The 25,962-nt window shown below is 50.4% G+C and overlaps 1 protein-coding gene across 3 annotated transcripts in view; it reads left to right on the forward strand.

The window, feature by feature from the left end:
* Positions 1 to 25,962, forward strand: part of INSYN1 (inhibitory synaptic factor 1) — an 88,027-nt gene that overhangs the window by 55,631 nt on the left and 6,434 nt on the right. Inside the window, exon 1 of one of the 3 annotated variants that reach the window (XM_043493362.1) lies at positions 7,739 to 7,863. The exons of the other annotated variants lie outside the window; for them this stretch is intronic. The gene's annotated coding sequence lies outside the window, so the exon portion shown is untranslated. Of the gene's footprint in view, positions 1 to 7,738; positions 7,864 to 25,962 lie in introns of those variants that run through there. 3 annotated transcript variants of the gene reach the window in all.

Consider the following 25,962-nt stretch of genomic DNA (forward strand, 5'->3'; position numbering starts at 1 on the left):
GCTCGAAATGAAGCTGTATTCTGGGGGTATGATTATAACACCAAGTGTCGACACTGCAACAATGCTTGTTCCAGGACACAAATGTTGGTTGTGTTTAGCCCTAAATTTGCTATTTGTTGTCTTTAAGCTACAACCCAGGATCAAACGTGACTAGCCATAAATATTTTGTCTGTTCTTGAATTTGTAGTTGTTCTAGTCAATGAACATGTGTGAAAGCACAGCAAGAACTCCAAGTGTAGATAGATGTGCTCTCAACCCTGCCCTTTTGCCCCATTGTCACACAGTGAATTTGCAAACTGTGGGGGTAGAAATTGATGAGATGTTTGTGGCTCACTGGAGAATTCTAGAGATGTGAAAGTCTGCAGAAGAGAAGAATGAGGGGGGATTTGATAGCTGCTTTCAACTACCTGAAAGGGGGTTTCAAAGAGGATGGCTCTAGACTGTTCTCAATGGTAGCAGATGACAGAACGAGGAGTAATGGTCTCAAGTTGCAATGGGGGAGGTTTAGATTGGATATTAGGAAAAACTTTTTCACTAAGAGGGTGGTGAAACACTGGAATGCGTTACCTAGGGAGGTGGTAGAATCTCCTTCCTTAGAGGTTTTTAAGGTCAGGCTTGACAAAGCCCTGGCTAGGATGATTTAACTGGGACTTGGTCCTGCTTTGAGCAGGGGGTTGGACTAGATGACCTTCTGGGGTCCCTTCCAACCCTGATATTCTATGATTCTATGATTCTATGTTCTTGTGGTTAAGAGTTAAGAGTTAGCCCTTCAGTTACCAGCTCTGCTACAAGATCCCTGTCTGATGTGATCCACCTAATCCCTCTGCATCTCAGCTCTCCATCTGTAAAATAAGGGTGCTTGTCTGTTTAGATTGTATGCTCACCAGGCCGGGGCTGTTTCATACTATGTGTCTGTACAGCACCCAGCACAACAAGGCCCTGAACTCACTTGGGGCTGCTAGGTGCTACTGGGATCACGGATCAATAGTAATAATTTTCTATTCTCCCCTGTCCATCAGGTGGTACAGTCCGTCCAGGAACCCCGGGATGGGTCTGTGTTCAGCAGCCCTGTCCCTTTCAGCTGCACAGGAGAGTGCCCAACTTCTTCCCACCCTGCGCCCTGGGCTGTCCAGCTGCAGCCATGTTCCATGCATGGTCGGGATGCCCTCTGCCCATCCCAGAGGCAGTGGTGCTGGTCATACCTTCCTCCCAGTTCTGGGTGCAGCAACTCCTGGCATCCCCCAGGCACACTCTGTGGCATTCAATGAAATGAAACAGTGGCAGATTCAAAGCTGATGAAAAGAAACACTTGTTCACACAGTGCATAATTAGACTGGGGAGCTCACTGAGTTTAGCAGGAGTCAGAGAGGGATTGACTATTTACATGGATAATGAGTTGAGGCTAAGAGAAATTATGGAAGGGAGATAAAACCTGGTGCTTCAGGGCTTAAGCCGATTTACTAGAAATCAGGATGAGACCAAAGGGGGCTGATTATCCCACGACAGGGTTCTACTCCCTTTCTCTGCAGCAGCTGGTGCTGGCCTCTGTCGGAGACAGGAGCCTGCGTTACATGGACCATGGCTCTGATCCCTACACTATGCCTGCACTGACAGTGTGTGCAGTCCTTATGGGGAAACAGTGCCAGATCTTTGCATCTATCTGTGAGTTCACACGTACCTCGTTGCCATATTCTGAGTGCCGGCCACCGGGAGCAGTGATTGCTGTTGTCTTGCATGGACAGGAGATTCTTGCACTGCTATCCAGTGTCTGCCTGGCTAATAGAGAGCCAGGAATTCTTCTTGGACTATAACACATGGCCAGGTCTCCATCCGCTCCTGGCGGTGTGTTAGGTACGCCAGCCGGAGCGGGGTAGGGGGACTGTGACAGTGGGTTCTCCCTTCGCGCCAGGAATCCTGTGGCTAAGCTCTGACCATGGTATGGCAGCACCACCTGTGCCTGGCTGACTGGAATATTACGCCCCACAATCAGCTTTAAAGCTGTTTTTTAATTAAAGGAATAAAGTACCAGTGTGGGCTCGGATTCTATCTAAAAGCACAGCTCCTGGCTCCTGATTCACTGGTATTTTTTACAGTAACGGGAACCCTTGGTTTGTTGCCTTAAGTCTTTAAAAGGCATCCTTAAGTCTCCAGGCTGAGATCACTGCATGGCTTCTCCAACACCTGTCAGCGAGGAGGACAAGCCAGTAGCAGACCTGACATCTGTTCCAGGTGGGCTCCAGAGTCCAGTTCAGATTCTGAGCCTCCTAGGAACTTCACCCGCAGCATGGTCCAGGTGGGGACAGAAATCTAACTCCGGTTCTGGTTGGGGAACTGGCTTAGTGCCATTCTCCCTGCTGCGGAGTCTGACACTTTCATTCCCAGAACCCTGGTACCTCCTCAGAGCAGCTGCCCCAGGAGGGGAGGCCACTGCACTCGGGGATGGACTGTCTCCCACTTCCCCACCCCCTCCTCCTCTTGGGCCTATAGCCGTGCAGGTCAGGGAGTGAAGCAGAGCCACAAAAGGCCATAGAGCCCTCCTCAGCCCCAGGGATCCCTGCTCAGACCTGCTGAAGGCCTCTTTATGGTGTCCCCCACCCCTGCCATGGCAGCCCGAACAGCTCCTGCTCAGGGCCATGCTCAGGGACCCTGGGGAAGATCTCCGCACATGTGAGAATTAACTAGTGGGGCTTCAAGCAGCATCAGTGCACCTTGTGCATCCTGTGCAAATTTCACTCCTTGCATAGTGGGGGGAGGGAGGGAGGGAGCTGGCATCCATCTCCTCCCCTTTGCTCCCTGGCTATGGCCCCTGGCCGAGGGATGGCTCATGGGAGAGGAGCATCCATGCTATGTAATCCCCACGCAGCATTCCTTCCTGCCGCTCTGGTCCTCTCCAGGGTCACTAAGAGACCTAAGGGCATGGTGTTCCTGGCCGATCTCTCCTCCCTCATGCCTCTCTCTAACTCACCCCGTCTCATTCATATTCTCGCTCTCTCTGTGTCAGTGATCATCTGGGCTAAGACTCTCTGACAATCTACTTCAGTAAAGTAAAAAAGCCAAATCCTACTTTATATTTAAATCCAGCTCCCTGCTGCTGCTGGGTCACAGTTCTAGCCACATTTAGCCTCATCCCCCTTTTAAATAGAAAAAGCCAAGAGCGCGTACCTAAAAATATCTCCAGCCCAGTTGTCTTAGCTCAGCACTAATCCTTGGGTGCTGCTGCCATGTGCCAGGCGTGCGGGGGTCCAGAAGGGCTGACACCCATGCCCAGTGCTGGCCAGGCACAGAAGGGCTTGCCTTGGGATATCAGGGGAGCAAAAGTCTCTGGGATTTCCCAATGGAAGGTAATATCAGGCACTCGCACCCATTACAGATCCCGTGGCACTTTCTGTGAAAGAAACAGTACTGAGCCCAGCATCCTGGCCAGATCCCAGCAGGAAGGATTGCACTCTGTCTCCTTCAATTCCCCTGAATTCAATTCAGAGGAGTCTCTGGGGGGGACATCTGCAAATAAAAATCCACAGCGCCAAGTCTCAGAGCTGGGCTCAGTGGATCTGGGCTACGAAGCTTGGGCTGCGGGGCTGAAAATAGCAGTGGAGATGTTCCTGGGGCTGGAACCTGGGCTCCAAGACCCTCCCTCCTCTCCAGGTTTCAGAGGCCAGGCTCAAGTCTGAGCCCCACTGCAGCCTTTAGCCCTGCAATGCCAGCCCCAGGCAACCACCTGGGCTCTGAGACTTGGCACCGCCAGTTCTTCTTTGCCGTATAGCCTTGCCCTGGGATGCTCTTTCCTTCACTGTTGGCTGAACTTGGTGCAGGGACTGCATGATCAAGCGACCAAGACAGAGGCCTGGGACTCAGGAGATCTGCACTGACCTACTATGGGATCTGGGGCAAGTCACTTTATATCTATGCACCTCTGCCTCCCATCCTGTTTGTCTTTTGTATGGGAGATTATAGGCTCTTTAGGGCAGAGATAATCTCTTGTGACATGCTCTGTACAGCACCCAGCACAATTTAGCCCTGATCCCAGTTATGGCATCTAGGTGCTACTGTAGTGCAATTACTGAATAATGTTGCTCTGTGATGTTAAACAGCTGCTGGGTTCAGCCCTAGAGCCAGCTGCACCTCAGAGGTGGGGGAAGTGATGTCCAAATTATACTAGTGAGGACTGAAAAAACTAAGGGGGAATCCCTAGCCCCATTGAAGTCAAGTGGGAGTTTTGCCATTGCCAGGATATCACCCAAGATCTTTGGAAGGGAGATAAATCCTCCTGCTTCTGGACATAAATCAACCTTTAATTAATGAGAGCTAGGAAGTATTTCCCCTGGGGGCAGGTTATCTCATAACTGCATGGATTGTTGCACCTGCCTCTCAAGTCTCTAGTGCTGTCCATTTCTGGAGACAAGATACTGAGCTAGATGGACCCACGGACCCAGTCTGGCAATCCCTGTACTCCCATAAGTGTTGGTGATTCCTCTACTAACTCAGCTGATAAAGTACTTGGAGATCTTTAGATCACGGGAGGGCAAATTACGGCCCACAGACCAGATCCGGCCCATCAGGGCTTTCAATCTGGCCCGCGGGATTGCCAGCCCTGTGGCGCAGCAGGGGCTAAGGCAGGCTCCCTGCCTGTCCTGGCCCTGCACTGCTCCTGGAAGCAGCTGGCACCATGTCCCTGTGGCCCCTTGGGGGGGGGGGCAGAGGGCTCCATACGCAGCCCACACCTGCAGGCACCACCCCCCACAGCTCCCAATGGCTGCAGTTCCCTGTTCTCGGCCAATGGGAGCTGCGGGGCACGGTGGAGCCACCTGCCTCACCCCATCCCCAGGAACAACTGCCAGACATGCTGGCCACTTCCGGGAGTGGCGCGGTGCCAGTGCAGGCCTTAGCTCTGCTGCGCGCTGCTGCCATCCTGGAGCAGCTTGAGGTATGCGGTGCTGGGCCAGAGCCTGCACCCCAACCCCCTGCCCGCAGCCCCCTCCTGCACCTCAACCCCTTGCCCTAAGCCCCTTTCTTCACAGCGGACCCCCTCCCATACCCTGCACTCCCTCCTACACCCCACCCCCCTGCCCCAGCCCTACATTCATGGCCCTGCATACAATTTTCCCACCCAGATGTGGCCCTTGGGCCAAAAAGTTTGCCCACCCCTGCTTTAGATGAATTGTACTACATGTACACAAAGTCCTTATTATCAGCATTAGAGCTGGTCGGAAAGATTTTTTCGGAAAAATTTCAAAATCAGTTTCATTCTGCAGGTTTTGAATTGGAACCATTCTTGGTTTATTTCAAATCTGTTACAAATTTATAATAGAAATATTTCAGATTTTGAGGTGGTGGTTCCTCATTTCTTTTGTCCCTGAAAAATTGGGGGGATAGAGAATAAAACTGGAGAGAAAAAGGAAAAATCACAAACATTTTTTTCCTCTTTCGGGTTACACTCAACAAAAATAAACAATTTGAGGGGTGAACATTTTTATTTAAAAACTGCATTTTTGATGGAAAAAAATTGGAAAATGGTGTTGTTGGTGTTGTTGTTTGCTGTACTTTTGGATCAAAAGTGCTATACACAGGCTTGGAAGGATTAGATTTTTTATTGGTAAATGTTGATTTCACTATATACACACAAACTGATTAAAGATATTTCCATTGAATCATAATACAAATTTACAGGTAGGCAATGTAAGAAAAATGCTATTGAGAACTTATTAGAGTTTGACTTAAGGATATATATTATGTATATTTTGAAATGTGATGTTGATAATTTGTGTTTTAACGGTTATAAAGGTTTACCTTTTTGAATCTCAGTGTCTAATGCTATTAAATAATTATTGTATAAATCCCCTATAGTCTAGCATCCCCTTTTAATTTCCTACAACTGTGAAAATTTAAATAGCTAAAATAAAAAAAATTCTTAAAAATAAACATTGGTATTATTCATCGAAATTATACAAAATAAACATCATATTCTGCCAAGCCTATGTAAACATATCATCCCTTCTCAGTGTCATTGGAATGAGCTATTGTCTTGTATTTTTTTTTAATTAAAAAAGTACTTTCTGAGTTATTGGGCTGGGGATAAAAGTATCATTTAAGTACAAACTGATGATGGTGTAGGAGAGCCCAGAATCCAACCCCTATGAAACTCAATCGTATGAAATTTACCATGTAATATTCCAGCTATCCCTTTCATGAGCTGTGACCTTCCCTAAGTATTAACGTTGTTATTATAGGAGCCAGGGAACTTTTAAATATGTGTATGTGGGTGTGTTTGCATTCCACTGCCTTTACTGGCTGAAATCAGAACCACCCAACTATGTGTCATAGACAGTATACTGCTTACAGCTCATGGGGATTCTCTGTCAGTTCAGGTTGTAGGGCTGATCCTTTGGGGGGCAGGAAGATGTAAGTTTGGTGCCCATCCAAAGCAGGTAGTGGGCTCAGCTGCTCTGAGGCATGTAAAAATCCATGGATGTTTGGGACGCCTGCAAAGGGGTTTGGAATGGAACCTCTCCAGTCGTGCATTTCCACTCTCTGCTCCATGGCTGCTGCTGAGCCCACTTCCCGCCCCGTCTCAAGGCACTTTGCAAACTGTCATGAAATTGCTCATCATCATTTGTCCAAACACATAGCTGGTTCATAGGGCACTTAAGGGACTTGACCATGGATACACTACAAGTCAGTGACAGAGGTAGGAGCAGAACCCAGGACTCTAAGACTCCTGCTGTAACCACCAGATCACAATTTCCTCCACAAAATTCATTAGATTTTTTGTTAAAGAGGCTGTGCAGGAAAGAGAGTTTGAGCCCAGCAAAGGACCCATCCTATAATGCAAAAATTATGTGTGTGATTGGTGCCTTGAGTTGAGCAACACCACCTAGTGGCTCTGGGTGTGCAAATCAAGTGTCCGTCTCTGGGTGCCCCTGTCTTGTGTGTTTATCTCTTATAAGCCCCTTCCCCACTGCAGTGCGGAGAGAGTGTCTATTTCTCTTGGCTTTGCACATCGTCAAGAGGCTGTTTCAGCCCAAACTGATTGTTAACTCTGCACCTGCCTCTGACCATTCCCAAGTGCAAGGCACCACATGGCTCCAAGGTTTTGAACAACAGTCAAATACTTGGCTGCTTTGTTTTAAAGTGCTTAACCCCCTGGCCTTTATTCCTTTGATTTCCTCTAATCCTTTGTAATCATCTCAGCTTTCCCGATTCTCCTTGTCTCGCCTGCCCCAGCATGACAAAGTTGCTTTACTTTTTTATTTTTTAACAATCATCGGTGTGCTGGAAGGCATCTGTGCTGGTAACCTGCCTCCCATGGGACATGCCAGAAACTCACGCCCTCCAAACATGGTTTGATCCTGGACCCTCCACGCTGTGAGTCAACTGGAGCTGCACGCCTGAGCTTGAAGGTTAAAGGGGGATCATAGAATCATAGAAGATTAGGGTTGGAAGAGACCTCAGGAGGTCATCTAGTCCAACCCCCTGCTCAAAGCAGGACCAATCCCAACTAAATCATCCCAGCCAGGGCTTTGTCAAGCCGGGCCTTAAAAACCTCTAAGGATGGAGATTCCACCACCTCCCTAGGTAACCCATTCCAGTGCTTCACCACTCTCCTAGTGAAATAGTTTTTCACATGTCATAGGGTGGCTAGCCCCTTTAAATGAAGCAGGTCCGGGTGCTCCCAGGCTGAGCCTAATGAGGGATGGGCTGACACCTGAGTCAGGGGATTAGGAGGGCCACAGAGAGGAAATGTGGGGAGCTAGCCCAGGGTAGCCCAGGAAGGGGCTGAGGCTAGAGCCTGGAAAGAATCTGTGGAAAGCTGAGCCCCAGAAAGAGAATGGCAGGAAGAAGCTTGACTGTCCTTCAGAAAATAAGGTAGGCCTAGGGGAGCAAAGATCTGGACTCTGAGTGAGCCATGCTATGGTTAGGGGACTGTTGTGGGAGGGGAAATGAGGACTGCACCCAGGAAAAGGCAACTGAGTGCCTGAAGAACCTGGTGCAGGCTGGGTGGTGGAGAGTTCTCTGTAGTGTTAATAAATAAACCAGCAACAGGGCTGCTTCATGCAAAAACGGTGTCTGTGCAGCAACTGAAGAGCAGGTGTAGTAATGGCTGGAGCAGTAGGTTCATACTCAGCCAGTAGAGGGAGTACATGGACAGCCCTGTCTGATAGCCAGTGTAACAGTCCACCTGCAGTGTTGCCTAGTGGATAGAGCACTGGCTCTGGTCTCAGGAATAGGGGAGCTCTGCTGCTGGGTGATCTTGGGCAAGTTGCTTCACTGCTCTGTGCCTCAGTTTCCCCAGCTGTAAAATGGTGCTGGCCTCCTTTATAAAGTGTTCGGAGATCTCCTGGTGAAAAGAGCAGGGTCTGGTTAAATGCCAATGGCCAGCTCCTCCTGGGGGGATGGAGTGGCGGCAGGACTCAAGGAGCTGCGGGTATTTTCACCTCATCTTGTGCCCCCTTTGCTCAGAGCAGGTGTCAAAGACAGCAATGTCAGGGGAAAGTCAGCCTAATGTGGTAGGGCCTAGTGGTGATGGGGGAGGCAGAGCACAGGACAACGCCAGGCTGAACATGAGGAGAAGCTTGCTGTGCTGAGATCCCTCCCCCAAAGAGTTCACCATCAAATCAGATACAGGGCAGCGGGGGAAATAGAGGGGCAAGTGATCTGCCCGAGGTCACACCAGGAAGCTGGGAAGAACCCCCATAGTCTGTGCCCTCTCCTCGGGCCACCCTGCCTCTGCCATCTCTTGCTTCTGGGGCATCAGAGATCAGATGGCCCAATCGCTCTGTGGCGTGTGTGTACTGCTGCAGCAAAGCCCCTGCTTGCCCATTATGCTGCCTGGCCTGGCAGTCAGCATAGTGGGCTGGCAGTCAGGAGACCCACATGCTGCTTGTGACACTGAGCCGCAGTGCCCACTGTCCTCCCGCTGGTTAGTCACTTACAGCAGTGCAACGTGGGTGAAACGAGCAGCCAGGGCTGGGACTGGAGAATGCTGATGGGCCAGTATCTTGCGCCCACTTTTCCCAGTGGGCCAGCTTCCCTGGGGAGGGTGGTGGGAATGGAGAGGGATGTGAGGAGCTGTGTGAAGACTGGGGGCATGTGTCATGCTGAGCCTGCCCCTATTGCATCCAGAGGAAGCTGCAGGGTAGATGCACCAGGCTCTGTGTCCAGAATCCCCCAGCTATAAGGAGCCTGCCTCCGAGCAGAAACTGAGGTTGCTGGTTCAGCCTGAGCTCTCTCCACCCCAGGCCCTCTAGCACCTACCCCCCCCCCCCACACACACACATACCCGAGAGCACTTGGGAAGCTGGCAGGCTCCAGGGCACAGTGCTACCCCAGGGAGCAACAGACCTGCCTGAAGGTTGGTATCATCTGATCAGGATCAGTCAAGATTTGAGGTCTCCCCAGCCCACTCTCCTGGGGCCATCTGCCTCCCTTTGCTACTCCTCCCCTGAGTGCTTCCCCCACAGCCAGCACGCCACACTATGTTTGTTGTCGCCTCAACCCAGCCAGCTGGAGCAGCTGTTCTGGATGGGTGGAAAGGTGTCAGGGTCAAGTACATGGCACTGGACCTTCTGTGGCAGGAGACGAGGCATCAGGGAAGGGTGGGTGGAGCCAGCACTCTATCCTCACATTACACACAGGCTGGATGTGCTCAGCAAGGTCAGAAAAACTGCAACCTGGGGTTTCTTTTTCTGCTTCTCAGCTGTAGCGTGGAGCTGAGGAGCTGGTTGTGTAACAATGGCCTGGGGACAGACTGCAGCAGCTCAGAGAGCAGAAGAGGGAACCTCCTTTCTTCTGGGGACCGGGCTGGTATTAATCTCTATTCCACCCTGTTCTCTCAGGAAAGGGGCAGCTGGTGGCTTCTGGTCAAGACAAACCAAGCAGCGAGGGATTAGTCATTATCACCAGTCTCATCTTCCATATCAACCACAGACTCTAAGCCCGGGCATTCAGTTTTAAGCCCCTGTATGACTCCACTGAGGGGATGTGCACATGGGACCAGGGAGCAGAGGGACGTCCTTTCACCATTGGGGCCATTAGATCAACCATCGCTTAAGGCACTATAAAAAATAAACTGGGGGAGTCTATCCCCGATCAGCCTTTATTTACATTGTGTCTCTTGCGAGTATAATTCTTGGATGATTTTGCAAAACCAGAATAGAGGTGCCACAAGTCTTCCTTTCCTTTTTGCAGATACAGACTAACACGGCTGCTACTCTGAAACCTGTCATTATCCTTAAAGCCAGAATAGAAGGAGGTGTTGGGGGAGCCCAGGACTGAGGAGCACTGACAGAGATATGGGAGGGTCCAGGATTGGAGCAGGAGGGGGCACTGCAGGTCAGAACTGAGGGGCATTGGCAGAGCTGGGGGTAGCCCAGGGCAGGAATAGCTAGATCCAGAGTGACCCATTAGCGTCTTGAGCAAGAAGGCTTTTTAGAAGGGATCATGTGGGAGCCTGTATTTGAGGTGAATAATCTCCGTATATAATTTGGGACCCGCTGGTTCTGCTACTCCAAGGGTTTACAAGCTGGTATACATAAAGGACTAGGTTACCCCGTGATGCCGGGAGCTGGGCCTGCCTGTTGTGAAACACGCATCCAGCTATGGGTGCATCTGCAACCATGTGGGTTAAAAACAAACATTTCCCAGTGCCTTTGCAGCGCTGCTCCTTGCAGTGGAAGGGCGCAGTCATCTGACGTCCCGTGGGAGCCGATGTTCTGAGCTGTCATCTCCTGCACATCACCGACCTACACCAAAGGACTGCCTGTAGATGAGTGAAATGTGCTGATTGCACACAAAATGAACAGGTGGGGGTGGAGAACACAGAATGCTGCCAGCAGCATATGATATTTACCAGTCTTGGACCTGCTGTTAGGATGGCAGTTTCCAAGAGAGTGTGGGGAGCGGGATCAAATTCAAAAGTGAACAGCAAGAGCATTTGCAAAGGGGAATGATGGGAGGGGATGGACGGTCAGTCCGGAACTTGAGCTTTGGATGAGATGTTCTGGTTTGTGAAAGGCCCATGCTGATAACACAGGAGATCAGCTGTTTTCCTTGGCTGAGCTTCATGGGAACGTTCTGTTTGCTTTCCATGTGTGTGAGTCCACAGCTCACACACCCATATGGCCCCCACTCCTGGGTTTGGCTCTGAGGTGGGGTTCAAATAAACTCAAAAGATTGAAAGCAAAATTCAGTGGGAATCAATGACTTTCAGCTTTGGGGGAGGGGTCAAAATTGCAAAATTTGCAACATTTGGATTAGAGATGTGTCTGAACTGGAACCCCAGATCTGATCTGCCCAGCCCTGTAATGGGCAGAACCAGAACTGCAGATCCAAACTCTCCTGTCCTTGAAGGTTTGAAATCCAGATCAGAACTTTGGGCTTTCTGGTGTCCATTTGAGGATCTCCAAACATGTTAATTAATTAATTGAGCCTTACAATGCCTGTGTGAGACAGCCAAGGATTAGTATCCCTGTTTTACAGATGGGGAAACTGAGGCACAGTAACTTGCTCACGTCTACAGAGGGAACGAGCAATGGACCTCTTGAAACCACTAGACTATGCTGGCTCTCCTGGCTAGGACTAGAACCCAGGAGTCCTGACTTCTGATCCCATCCTATCCCGTAGACAACATTCTTGAGGAGACAAAGCAGATGACAGTCCATGTCCCTTTCACTAAAGAGCCAGCGCATTCTGAGATGTACAATTAGTGGCAGTGTTCCTGCTTCCTGTATGTGCATCCATTATTCCCCTGGCATTAATTGATGCTGAGGTTAGCAGTGCTTTCTCTAGTGGAATCAGGACAGCCCCTGTCACTTACAGACAGAGACAGCTGTAATGTGTGCTCTGCAGCCCTGCTGACTGCTGTGGCTTTAAGAAAGGCAGGGTGTGAGATTTCAAGGAGCCTGAAATGTTGTAAGAGTCTCTCTCTCTGATGCTTGCTGGCTGGAACCTCTAGCCTTGGATTTCACTTGGGCAAGCAAGGGATTGGAGCCCATTGTTAGCTGAAATGTATAAAAGTGGGCCGAGAGGATGTATGGTCTGTGGATAGGAGCAGGGAATTGAGCGCCAGAACTCCTAAGTCGTGGAGATGGGGATATTGGCTCCATGGAGAGCTCTCCAGGGGGTAAGGCTGGGTAAGGCTAAGTGTGGGTTTGGGTGTGCTAAGGGCACTGTCATCATGGCAGCCAGAGGAGCTTTCTTCAGAAGGCAATAGAGCTTGAAGCTGAATGGTGCATGGAGTGGGGGGCTGCTGGCAGGGGAAGCCAAGGGACAGTAGCAAGGGGAAGCATGGAGCTGGAGAGGGGGGAGCCAACCAGACCCCCAGGGGAACAATCTGGAGTGGGCAATCTGGCGCTAGGACTGGAATTGCAGGAAGTGCCAGCCATCAAGGCTGCAGTTTATCAGGAGAGTTGCATGGAATGTCAGGCCTGTACGGGTGCTATCAGGCAGGCCTCGGGAGCATTGGCAGAGGTGGTTGGTTGACCCAGGCCTGTTTTTCAGGACTAACCTACAGTGTCTTGTCAGAGCTGGGGGGAGGAGGGGGAAGGACTGGAAAAGCAGGGAGGGGGCTGCAGGGCTGGAGTGACGGGCATTGTCAGAGAATTGGGTATCTTTCAAAGATCCAGCCTGCACTGCAATGGTGACTACTCTCAGAATCCAGTTAAAGTGGTCTCCAAAATCCAGTTTTTCACCTCCTTCTTTCAAACCCATTTGTACCCTGCTGGAGTCTCCCATCTGTTCATCATCAGTGGTTAATTAAAGCCAGTAAAACTGGTGTAATTGATCTGCAGATGGCTCTATGTAATTTCTGCATGTGCTGTATAATGACGTATGTCAGATAACACGACATGTTTTCACGAGTGGCTGGACATGAGCTCTTTCCAGGCTATTGGGAGGTAAAGATCAAGCCATTTGTATCTGGTAAGTGAGTCTCTCCTTAGGTCTGCAGTAAAAGTCTTGGACTTGACAATGACCCCTGTATTAGAAGCCTTTGGGCATTCTTAACATCCCCATTATTGAGACACATAACAAACTTGAGAGAGAGAGTGTGTGTGCATGTGTCCATCCATCCGTCCCACATTATCCAGCTGAGTCTTTGTCCCCTGTAGTGTCTGGACCAGGTAACAAGTTTATGAATCTGTTGCCATATCAAAAGACTTGATTCTTTGGCTGAAGCAGTAGAGGCTTGTTCTAGATCCAGTGGCCTTGAGTTCAGTCCCTGCAGCTGGCCCACTCCCAGGCAGCATCATGTGTAGGCAGCTCTATCTAATGAGCATATGCAGAGAGATAAAAAGGTAATAAATTACATTAATGTAACTTTAAGGTTGCACATTTGCCCATGGAAAAGACAGTCTAGGTAGTAGTCTAAAATGCAATGTGTGGGGACTGTGTTGCTGGGGGAATCTTTGCAATATCGGGCCTTTGTGTTCATGTACACAGCCCAAGGTGTGTCAGTGTCATAGGTGCCAATTCTGTGGGTGCTCCAGGGCAGAGCACCCATGGGAAAAATGTAGTGGGTGCTTAGAACCCATCGGGAGCTAGCTTCCCTCCTCTCCCATCCCCAGCACCTCCCACTTGCTATGATCAGCTGTTCCGCAGCTTGCAGGAGGTGTGGGGGGAAGGGGAGGAGAAGGGATGGGGCACACTCGGGATGAAACTGGGCAGGAAGAGGTGGGGCAGGGGTGGAGGGGGGGTGGGAAGAGACAAGATGGGAGTGGGAGCTTGGAAGAAGGGGTGGAGTGGAGTGGGGTGGGGGGTGGAGCAGGGGCAGGAAGAGGTGGGGTGGGAGCTTGGGGGAACAGGGCGGGGGGTTGAGCAGCCCCAAGGCCCAGAGGAAACTGGTGCCTGTTGGCAGTGTAGGTTTTTACAATGAAATATAAGGTCTGACCAGTGCTTAATTTGTAATGAAAGAGGTGCCAGGGCTCAAGCAATTTTTTTAACTTTCATAACTGATGCACTAAGCCCAGAGGGGCCAGGGCTCTGAACCACCAGGCCCGGAGGGGCCGGGGCACAAATTAAGCACTGGTGTACACTGTAACTGTTATGATGCTATATAGATCCAGGCCCAGGTTATCCCTGTGCTGTAGAGCCACGCTGCCAGCAGTGGGGTGCCTAGTGGCTGTGGGTGGTGTCTCCTGGCCACAACTGGAGTGAGGGGTGTCATACATTCTTGTTGAGGGAGACCTTAAAGGAAAGCTACCTGCTTACATGTACACTGCCGCTGGAAGCAAGCCACCCAAGTTTAGGCCCTGGGAGTTGAGGGGCTTGGACTTGGGTGGCTAGCCTCTGCCATTATCCCCACAGCTATTTTTAGCATGCTAGTTCAAGCAGAGTTAGTGCATGTCTGTCCCAGCTGCAGTGTAGTCAACTCTACGGGGTATGTCAGCCTGCATCTACCCTGCAAAGTAGGTGGGTGAGAGCCTGTGTTAAAGTGAAACCCAGGGTCTAACCTATACAGCCAGCCAGGTAAGCAAGTCTGGATTAAACGCCAGATAAAAGGGTTGTTGTGTGTGGTCGATAGATGGGGTTAGGGCTAAAAGCCAGGCAAGAGCCAGGGTTAACTCTGCAGGTGTGAGAACAGTTTCTTTGTGAGAGCTGCTATGTGGCTAGGAGCAACAGGCACAAGTAGTGATATCAGTAGAATAATCAAGGATAGATCCTGCTTCTTATGTTGGACAGTAGAACTAACTAGATTATTGAATCTCTGTCTAGACAGAGAAGTAAACTGCAATGAAACAACATATTCAATTGCTCAGTTAATTAGGGCCAATTGTACAATAAGGATTTTCTGTGAAAATTTTTGAAAGGAACAAAAAATGTCCATTTTGTTCAAAATTTTCCTTTGATTTTTTTTTCCTTTTTTGTCTAAATGAAATGAAACAAGTTTTGAAAATGTTTCTGTTTTTTCTCTTTCTCTCCTCCCCATCCCACTAGAAAAGGAGGAAAAGGGGGAGCGGGGAACATGAAAAAACACTTTTATGGAAAAATGTTGAGCAAAATAAAAATTTGCCCAGGAAAATGTGTTAATTTCGGATAGAGCTGGTTTTCTGTTTTTTTTGGGGGGGTGGGGGAAGGGAAATTGTTTCAACCAAAATATTCCAACCAGTTCCTCCTGTTCTATATCAAGGGGTGGGGCTAGTCATGCATGAGAAGATTGACAAGAAAGAAGACACACCCCTCCAGTGGGAACCTTTTGAGTCTGTAGATCGCTCACCTCCAGTCCATCATATGCCGTGTTTATACCACATTGTTTTCAATGTGTTTATCTATCGAGGGGGAAATTGGGGTTTTTCTCAGTTCACCTGCTATTGGGTTCTGAGTATTGCACCTACCAGTCTGTGGGTCTGCCACATTCTGGGGTGCAATCCACACCAGTGGAGGGATGTGTCACCACCTACCCTGCAGCCTCAGGTGCCTCACAATGCTTTACTGTTGTAGCTCACAACCTATGCCACTCACAAACAGCCAGACAGCATGCAGGTCACAACCTGAGTGTCTGTATAGTCACAGCTCTGGTTCAGCAACTCTGCCCTAGCAGCCTGTCTGCAACAGACGAGCCACTCTCTGGCTTCCATCAGTCTTGGTTACTGCTCACAGGGTGACCCCAACACACCCCCAGAACAGGATTCTCCCAAAAACATGTGTTCTGCACTGTCCAGCCCTCTCCTGAATAGTCCAGAGATTAAAAGTCTGTTGCCCCTGTCAACAATCAATATTCAACAGACTTCTACACTAACTGGAATTACCAAACAGTTCCATTTAAACACAGCACTGGATTGGTTTAGATTAAATATAAAAGAAGTGTATTAACAAGAGAAGATAGGATTATAAGTGAATTCAAGTATGGGAGATAGTCAGAAATGGTTACAAACAAATGAAAGTGAAAACATGCATCTAAAACTTAATCTAGCAAGTTTTGGTTCAAGGCTTTAGTTCAGGATAGCCTTTCTCACCCCTCTCTTCCAGCCAGATGGTGACTGACCCTTCCTGGGGTCAGGATCTCTCCCCAAAGCCCAAATGTGCTGGCATCTTTGTCTTCTTAAGTGAAAGAGAGAGAGAACTTGGGGTTCTCCCCATTTCTTTTATAGTCCAGTGCACCTTTCACGTGGATTTTTCTGAAAGTTACCCCTGGGAGTAAAGTGTAACCAAGCAGTGAGGAAGGCGACATGCAGTCTGGTGGTGAAGGAGGCTCCATGCTCTTTCTTCCTACCTGTGTTTACTGAAATGCAAATTCACTTTGTCTCCTGCCATCTCCTCCCCACTGTCTGAGGACCCTGTTTATTACGTACGTGTAAATTGAGGTAAACACACATTTATGTGATTAAGACAGACCCATTTAACAACTTTTGTCTAGGCAGAGCTGTCTGGTTTTAATGTGCTCATAACATCACAGAGGGGGATGTCATAGCTCTGCATGTAATGTTGCTACACACATTTCACCATGATACTGTTGACCAGCAAGTTGTTAGTTACCAAATGAAACCTCACAAGGCACATTTTGTGCAAAGATTATTGCAATGGTGTGTAGGGTGTACAGGGCTGCTTTCGTTCCTTGGATCTAACTTGAGCTTGACCCCAGGGGAGGGGGCTATGGCAGGGGGTTCCCAGGAGATGTGTGTGGGGTGGTCAGGGCAACTTCCCTGGGGTGCAGAAGGCAGGAGAAGGTATGGCCGTGAGGCTGGTATGGTAGCTGGTAATAGTGCAGTTACATTTATCCTGGATAGGATCCATGGTGAATAATGCCCTATAGGTGCTGGGATTAGAGAAAGGGACTGAGCACCAGGACACCTGGGTCCTGGTCCTGCTTCTTCCGCTGATTCACAGTGTCACCTGGGTGAGTCATGGCATGCCTGGGGGCCTCAATCCCCTCCTCTCTAAAAGCAATGATGCTAATATCTTGGGGGGGTTGGGAAGGCTATTTACAGAGTATTTGTCAAGTTCCTGGGACCCAGATCTTCCATCAGTTCAATTAGGCGTGTAAACACTGGCTGTTTGGAAAACACTGTCAGATCCTCTGATAGAAGATGCTGCCGAAGCCCAGAGTCTTGTTACCACCTCTCACTTTCTAGGGTGGAAAGAGATCTGGCTGGGAACACAACTCAGCATCACTCCACACCTACCTTTTGAGCCTACTCGGCCCTGCCCTGAATCCATGGCAGAGACCCAGCAGCATGTTATGAATGGTGGGTGACTATCTCAGCAAATCCCTAGCTAGCTGGGATGGCGTTGTGCTGTGTCGTTCCAAACCTCATGGTAGCAACAGGGATAGAACATGGCTCTTCCTTGCTCCAAGAGCCCCCACTCTGAGTGTTGAAGAATCTCTCTCAGCTGTTAGCACTACAAGTCCTTTGACACGTCAGAGCAGTTCTGATTGTACCCAGTAGAGGGCAGCGTGGCACACATAGGTCTTCCTTCCCCAGGGCACATAGGTTGAACTGCGGAAGGCCGAGTAATCCAGGAGATTCAGGAACAAAATCCAGCTCTTACCCCAGTGCAGACCAGAGGGTTGCAGTGAGCTCCTTCTAGTGCCTCCTAGAAGAATGGCTCCTGCCTGAGGGCTCCCTCTGGTCCCAGCCCCAGTGCCCCTTCTCCTCAGCCCACTCCCTGCCAGCATATTCCCAGGCACCCCGGAGCCCTCCCTCCTCCTGTGCTTGGGGATCTAAGCCTCCCCAATGCATAGCTCCCCTTCCGTTGTACGGGGCACTCTGTGCAGGGAAGGCTTCCCACAGGTCTTCTGCCAATCTCTGCCAGCGAGAGCTGGGAAAGAGGGGAGAAAATCCAACCTCCCTGCCAAAAATATGCACTTAAAAATGCTGCTGATCTTAAATTTTGCTCCTTGCTTTGCCTCCCACCCATGAGGCAGAGAAATGCCACCCACACACACAGAGCTGTGCAGAAATAACAGGGAGGAGCCGCTGTCAATGAACCAAACCCAGAGCGAAGACAAAAACTCTGGAAGTCTGGAAACCAGTGGGATAAAGGATACTGAAACAGGACAAGCACCTAGGGGTCTCAGCCAAGCCCAAGGTCCAGGCTCTCCACATACAGAGTAGTGGGCAGGCCTTGCCCTGAAGAGTTCACAATCTAGACAGAGAAGGTAGACAGGAGACAAAGTGGACTTGCTCATGGGCACACAACAGGGCAGTAGCAGGGCTGGGAATAGAACCCAGGTCTGCTAAGTGCTAGGCCCTAGTCCCTCCCTGCCTTTCCTGAAGCAGGCTAGCAGGTGGGTGTGGAGTGGGATCCGAGCTCCCACCCCGGACACCACTTGCCTTCCCTTTGATATGCACAGGGGCTGCAGACTGGGTGGCACAAGGCAAGGTGGGGGTGGAATTTGGTGGTTTCACTCCAATACACAGGGTAAGTCAGTTGCAGGTGAGAAGACCCTGGGAGCAAAGGCGTCTCTGCAGACATGGAGCGTGTCCTGTACAGCGCAGCTGCCCTCATGGGGCTCAGCCGGGCCCTGGAGAAGTGAGTTCAGGCCCAGGCAGCCCTTGGTTTCTCTGGCAATGAGGGAGCCACCTGTGGGGTGGTTTGTGTAAAACAGGCTGCTCTGAGACCAGCCACTCTGTGCACATTTGATCACAAAACTGCTGGTCAGGGCCGGAGTCAGGCTGGTGATCAAGGACCTGATTCAGTGACCAGCCGAGCGAGTGTGTGTGTGTGGTGGGGGGGTTGCATTGGCTGCAATGGCTGGTGGTAAGGGAAAGGCACCAGGCCCCATTAACAATGCCCTGAGCCCTCCATCCAAACGTTTCCTGATGGAACCAAGCACCTGTGTCCAGCCACATTACCCCACTGGTAGAGTTTCCAGAATGAGTGACTTTGGTTCATCCACAGCAGATCTTCCCCACCCCCACAGTCTTCTAGGAACATGGGGTCCCTGACAGGGGATGAGATTTGGGGGGACACCTAGACCCTACTAGGAACTATCTGCGTTGAGATAGAGTCCTCAATCCTCATCCTTGAGCTAGCAGCACTGATGTGAGCATTGGTGTCCTGCTCGGCAAACTCCTTGGGCTTCTGCCTTTCTCTGTTCTTGCGCTGCATCTCTCTCTCTTATGACATTCCTCATTTCTTTGGGTAGCTGAACCAGGCAGCTTCATTTCAGTCAGCAGAGCCACAAACAGACCTTGCCCTCTTCTCATCAACCAACGTTGGACTGTAGACGTCCAAAATGGAAAAGACCATTTCATCCATCCCCTTCCCTTGGCCACCGCAGGACACTCCTTGGCTTATTCACTGTCGTTTTAAATGCCCCAAGCCATGGAGCTGGAAGGCTCAGTCCCATTCCCAGCTCTTGCAGCCATCCCAGCATTACGGTAGCACACAAAGGCCCAGTGGAGATCAGCAGCCTACTCTAGTCTATGCAGGTTCTTCTTTGACCCCCCCTCACCACAGTGTCTGAGCGCTTTCTACGAGTGCATTTGTCATGTCTGCTTCTCTTCTCCCCCAGGGAAAAGCCTGGGCCTGGTGCTGTACAAATATGGAATAAGAGACAGTCCCTGCCCCAAAGAGCTGCCAGGTTACGAAACAAGAGAAGCAAAGGGCGGGGGGAGAAAGGAAAGATTTTTCTCCCCTCATTGTACTGATGGGGAACTGAGACCCAGGGAGGTCAAATCATTTAGTTAAGCTCACAGGGGATGCAGGTGCTGAGCTGGGAACTGAGACCCGATCTCAGGCCTCATTGGCCCTGTTTCCTTCCACCACTCAGGTGCCCACACCCTGGGCTCACTACACACTGATGCTACCCATGTGTCCTGCTTCTCCGAGAAGCATTTACCACCCTTGTGTGGGAGTACAACACCTCGGTCAGGGACCTTCCCCTCCCTGGAATTCAGAGATTCCAAGGCCGGATGGGACCATTATGATCCTCCTGAATAGCACAGGCCCTAGCTTTTATCCCCATCTGAGCTGCTCATGCACTTCAATGTATTTATCCTCGCCACACCACTGTGGGGCAGGGCAGTGCTGTTATCCCCATGGTACAGATGGGGAGCTGAGGCACAGGGACACCTAATGGCTTGCCCAAGGTGCCCCAGGAAGTCTGTAGCAGACCAGGGTCCTGATCCAAAGCCTCCTAAATTCTAAGCTAGGAGTTTAATCACCGAACCATCCCTCCTCTCTTTTCACCTCAATGGTGGTGCACAGCGTTTCTGAGATGGGTTCTGATTTCACTGCCAACCCACAGTAAATGCCACCCACTTCCTTTAAAATGACACTGCAGTTGTACCACTTCAACTGGGCTCAGAGTCCAGCCCTGGGAACTTGCCATCCAGGTAAGACATGAGGGACTGGTTGAGATGTAGTGAGAGGTGACACAAGACTGGGGGGTGGGGAGGGCCCAGAAGGCTGTGAGATTGTCTGAATGCATAACATATAAACAAGTTGACTTCCCGTTGTTAATCAGAGGTTGAGACTTTCAAAGCTGCCCAAGGGATCTAAACACCCAACTTTCCTTACTATGTGGGAACTGGGTGTCCAAATCCCCTAGACACATGTGAAAATCACATCCTTAATTTAGAAATTGTTGTTATTTCATTTCTCTTTTCATCTAGTTAGTTTTGCAGCTGACCCCAGGGCCCAGGCACTTTTATAGGGAAGCGCAACTCCAGATCTAAGGAAGTCTTATGACTCTGAGAAACTGCTCAGGCAAAGCAACACCTCTCCTCCCCCTCTAGCCATAGTGCCTGCCAGTCGCTGTCGGCTGAAAGCTTTCTAAGCAATTGCTCCTGCAAGGGGAGTAGAGAGAGGAGCCAACCCAGTAAAAAAAATGTACCTTGGTCCTGCTCCCCAGCCCCTTCCAATTCCAGGCTTGGGCTCCACACAGCTCTGCCAATGCGCTTCTGTCCTGAGTTGCGGTATCGCTACTATCCCATTTTGTAAACAGCCACTGAGTGCAGTGGAAACAAAATCCTGTTCATGCCCCTTGCCCAGGCTATGGGGTGGATTTGTGCTCAAAGACTTTGCAGTTAGGAAGAGCCCCTGAACTTCACCCTGTCTGAAAGCCAACCTGGGGAACTCTTCAAACAGCATGGGTGGTATCTCACTGCCATTAATAGTTCTCTGAGTGAGCAAGCAGCAGGGCCCATGTCTCAGGGCGGCTAAGAGCATTTTCTCCAATGTACTGCCAGCTCTCCTCTCTCCCCATCCTGCAGTTGCAGGAAAGCAAGTCCCTCCCCACTTCCCACTCCGTGGGCTGAACACTCATTGGCAGATCTGTCAGGCTTTCATGCCAGCTTTCCAAGTGAAAGGCCCTGATGGCAGAACCTGATTGCAGCTTTAAATACAGCAGGGAAATGAGCAGCAGACTGGATTGTAGCCCAGCGGCGAGGGGGGGGGGGAGTGGAGTGAGGAAGAGGAGCAAGTGGAAGAGGAAGCTTTCTTAGGAACTGATCTCCTTTGCAGAGGTGAAGCAGATTCTCCTTTGTAATTTCCACCACTCCTCTAAGCTGAAGCTATAACCCTGCAGAGCATCTCTCCTTCACCTTCCCCCTGCCCCCACCTTTTGGTGTTGATCTATTAATGGGCCCAGCCCTGGGTGACCTGGCCATATGATGAAGCTGGAATTCCTGATTGGGGTATGAGGAGGTCATGCTGCCCAGGGAGGAATCACCCTTATCTATTAACAAGACAGGGAGTGGGCGGGAGCACGTACATCCCTGATGTGTCATAATATAAGCCTGCATCACTTATTCAGCGTAACCAGTGCACTTTTGCCTTGAGACACAGCCGGATGCAACTGGCTGGCTGCCACCCCTTGCACCTGTGCTCCAGAAGGGCTAGCCATGCTCTTCCCAGAGGGGTCAGCAGGTGGTGCTGAAGAGTGCTCGGTACCTGAAGGCTGAGGTGGCATGGCCAGCACCTCTTATCCCCATAGGCCATGTGACTGCTGCCCAGAAGAGTGGGAACCTTGACAGCCCTGGCTGGGCCCTCCCCAAGCCCCGTGCTAGTGGGATCAATGGCTGGGCTGCTGCGCTGCATGCCAAGAGTGTCCTATCATAGAATAATAGAATATCAGGATTGGAAGGGACCTCAGGAGGTCATCTAGTCCAACCCCTTGCTCAAAGCAGGATCAATCCCCAACTAAATCATCCCAGCCAGGGCTTTGTCAAGCCTGACCTTAAAAACCTCTAAGGAAGGAGATTCCACCACCTCCCTAGGTAACGCATTCCAGTGATTCACCACCCTCCTAGTGAAAAGCTTTTCCTAATATCAAACCTAAACCACCCCCACTGAAACTTGAGACCATTACTCCTTGTTCTGTCATCTGCTACCACTGACAACAGCCTAGATCCATCCTCTTTGGAACCCCCCTTCAGATAGTTGAATGCAGCTACCAAATCCCCCCTCATTCTTCTCTTCTGCAGACTAAATAATCCCAGTTCCCTCAGCCTCTCCTCATAAATCATGTGCTCCAGCCCCCTAATCATTTTTATTGTCCTCCGCTGGACTCTTTCCAATTTTTCCACATCCTTCTTGTAGCGTGGGGCCCAAAACTGTACACAGTACTCCAGATGAGGCCTCACCAATGCCGAATAGAGGGTAATGATCATGTCCCTCGATCTGCTAGCAGTGCCCCTACTTATACAGCCCTTTTTGGCAACAAGGGCACACTGTTGACTCATATCCAGCTTCTCATCCACTGTAACCCCTAGGTCATTTTCTGCAGAACTGCTGCCTAGCTACTCCCTAGTCTGTGTAGCGGTGCATAGGATTCTTCCGTCCTAAGTGCAGGACTCTGCACCTGTCCTTGTTGAACCTCATCAGATTTCTTTTGGTGCAATCCTCCAATTTGTCTAGGTCACTCTGTATCCTATCCCTACCCTCCAGCGTGTCTACCTCTCCTCCCAGTTGAGTGTCATCTGCAAACTTGCTGAGGGTGCAATCCACACCAATGTCCCTCCGTCCTCCCTGCAACCTCCTGCTGCTCTCCCAGGCCCAGGACCCCTCGCAGTTCTGTCAGTACCCCTCCATCCCGACTTGTAGCCTTGCCTTCTGCTGTTCCACCTCTGAGCATCTCTCAAGCCCAGACTGTCAAACAGACTGTAGGTTTGTTTGTTAGACTCCCCAGGGTCTAGTGTGAGACCGACCAAACTCATGGCACTGGTGACCTGTCCCATATTTTATCCCACATCTCCAGAGGTGAATCCAGTGCTTCTCCCTACATTCAGGTGGGATTTGGGGCCCCCCAGCCTCTGTGTTTTAGGGATAACTAAGTGCCTTTTCCCCAGCTGCATAGTATCCAGCTTGCTAGGGCACTCCATGAGGTTCCCTGGGAAGGTAGCTGGCTCCCAGACACATTCCCATGGTCCATGGGGCCTTATCATTGTGGACCATGCCAGTTCGGCTTCAGCAGCCATGAGCAAAGGCAGAATGCTCTGCCTTAGACTAGCTGGAGCCAGGAGCATGCTGCAGACCCTGCTATGCTGTAGCCAGTGCCAGGAAAGCCCCTGCGTCTTCCCCTGCCTATTGTGTGGGAGCCACTAGCCTAAGGAGAAGCCCCTTTGCTCCCTCCCTCCATGGGCCGGTGGAATGGGGAAGAGAGCAGGGCTGAGGGAAGATAGGGAAAGGGCAGGCGGAAAGTGAGCAAGTGGGGTCCAAGTCTCCATAGGCCATAGATGGAAGGAATTGGGAGCAAAGACTCCCTCCCCTCGGTCCCCTGCGTTCTGCCCCGTTGGGCCTTGGCATCACAGCATGTCATATGGGGGCCCCGATCCTGCCTAAAGCTGTCCCTGACAGTGATGGGTATTCAGGGGTATGCACCATAAGTGCAGGATTGGGCCCGCTGCAAGAGGCATCTTGAAGCAGCAGGAGTGATCTAGAAGCCATGTGCTAGAATGCCAGCAAGGCTCTGGGTCTCAGTCATGGTTCAGGCATAAGCCCTTTCTGCTTGCTAATGAATTCCCTAAGCAGTCGCCATGGCAGGATAGTCACAGCATATAGGTAGATTCTTCGTCAGCAGGGCTTGCCCTTTGCATCGCAGCACCACCTTCTAGTGCTTGAGCTACAGGAATTGCTAGTCACAGTTCAGGGCAACTGCACCTGGATTTCCCTGCTTGTGGTTCAGCAAGGGCCCCGCAGCCATCACCTCTCGTGGGTGGAGACAGTATCTCTCTCCTTCCTAAGCAGGGCTCTTCCAGGCTACACAGCTCCTGCCTATACTACAATATTCCAGCAAGCCAGTCAGCCTCAACGGCCTACGTCTGCCCATTTCTTTCTCCTCAGAGGTTCCGAACAGCATAATCACCCACAGTGACAAGTTACGACCCTGCCCTTTCTAAGCAAGCCCACTTATTCTGAAGGTGTATGCGTTACAGAAAAAGCACATTAAAAACAATACAGGAACCTACCATGCCTGCTGCTAAGCTGGCCAAAGATCACCCCTCAACTCCAACGAGGGCTCAGGGCAGTGAACTGTCCTTCCAACCCTATCAAGGAGTGGTTCTATGGTTACAAGTGCACAGTAGCTGCTAGTTCAGAACAAGCACCTCCCTGACACTGTGAGTCCCTCCTTTGGACAGCTCAGGCCTTTGAGCTTTAGGGTCCAGAAACAGGTAATCAGCAGACTACAGGTTTCTTCTCAGAGAATAGCTTCAAAAGGTTGGGTCCAGAGGTGGGAATCTGCCTTTCCCTCCTCCCAAGCATGTCCTAGGAAACCCACCTCACTTTGTCTGTCCCAAAAGTTCCTTCTTGTCTGGCACACTGATTAAAGTGGTTGTTGGACCTGCCTAACCCTTCCCAGGGTTTCCATTGCTGACATCTCCCCCTTAGAGAAATTACATGCAGTCCTACAATAAGACATACATTTTGCATTTATAATACAACAGACTCTAAAGCTACTTAAACTTAATTCAATAAGAGCTCCCAAGCATAGTGCAGGAATTGCCATATCTATCTCACCACTTCCTTCGCTGGCAGCATTAGTAGACCAATACTGTCTAATAGAGCAGCCATTAGAGGGGGACATGATGCACACTCTGCTAATGTGTTACACTGGGAAAGAAAGAAAGATTGATTGATCAGTTTAAGGGTTTTCTCTTTATTCCTCAGCCTACAGTGATTTTAAAATGTAATTCCACCAGCTCTGTTCTGGCCATAATGTGAACTAGGACATTATGGTCTTTTAGTTTTAATTTTTAAAAGACTTGTTTTATTAATGCCTAAAACGCAGCTACTGCACTGTGCGTTCTCACTGCTCTTTGAATATGGCTGTCCCTATTAAGTACACCATAAAAGCCTCACACTCAGAGGGCTTGTGGTGCTCTCGGGTCGTGTGTAGAGAGCACCACATGTGTATACCTCTGCACTAGATGGGATGAATTGATCCATTCTGTTGTCAGTACTTTCCTCTACCCCACTCCTCTCCGCCAGATGGAGCGCCTGCCTGTCGTGCCGTGACCTTCCCTGTTCCCTCCCTCTGCTTTCTCCACTAGGTCGTGCCTCCCCTCCTACCCACACCACGCCTGGGATGAACTGGCACCAAGGAAGTGGGCTGAGCTGGCTCAGCTAACCCGTAGGAGACAGCAGGCCCAGGATCCAAATAAGAGCAAGGTCATGGTGTGTCTGCTCCCTCCCTCAGGAGGGAAAGGGGACAGCAGATTTTGGCACAAGAGTCTCCCATAGCTACAGAGCCTGAGACCCCTCCTTGCCCAGGACCCAGCCCCACTGGCCCCACTCTGTACTGCACTGCAGCTCTGTATTGCACAATAATAGGACCCATTGTGCTAGGTGCTGTACAAGTGCATAGTGAGAGACAGACCCTGCCCCAAAGAGCTGCCAGGCTAAGGCATACAAAGCATGGGAGGGGAAACTGAGGCACAAAGTGGGAAAGTGACTTGCCCATGGTCATGCAGAAGCTCAGTGGCACAGCTGGGAGTAGTCCTGAGGTCTCCTGACTGAACTCCTAGCTCCAGACCACACTTCCTTCCCCTAGCTTTGGTTGACTTGTCCTGGTTGCACCATTTC

Source organism: Dermochelys coriacea, chromosome 10 (assembly GCF_009764565.3).
Source record: "Dermochelys coriacea isolate rDerCor1 chromosome 10, rDerCor1.pri.v4, whole genome shotgun sequence".
NCBI classification, from domain to species: Eukaryota; Metazoa; Chordata; order Testudines; family Dermochelyidae; genus Dermochelys; species Dermochelys coriacea.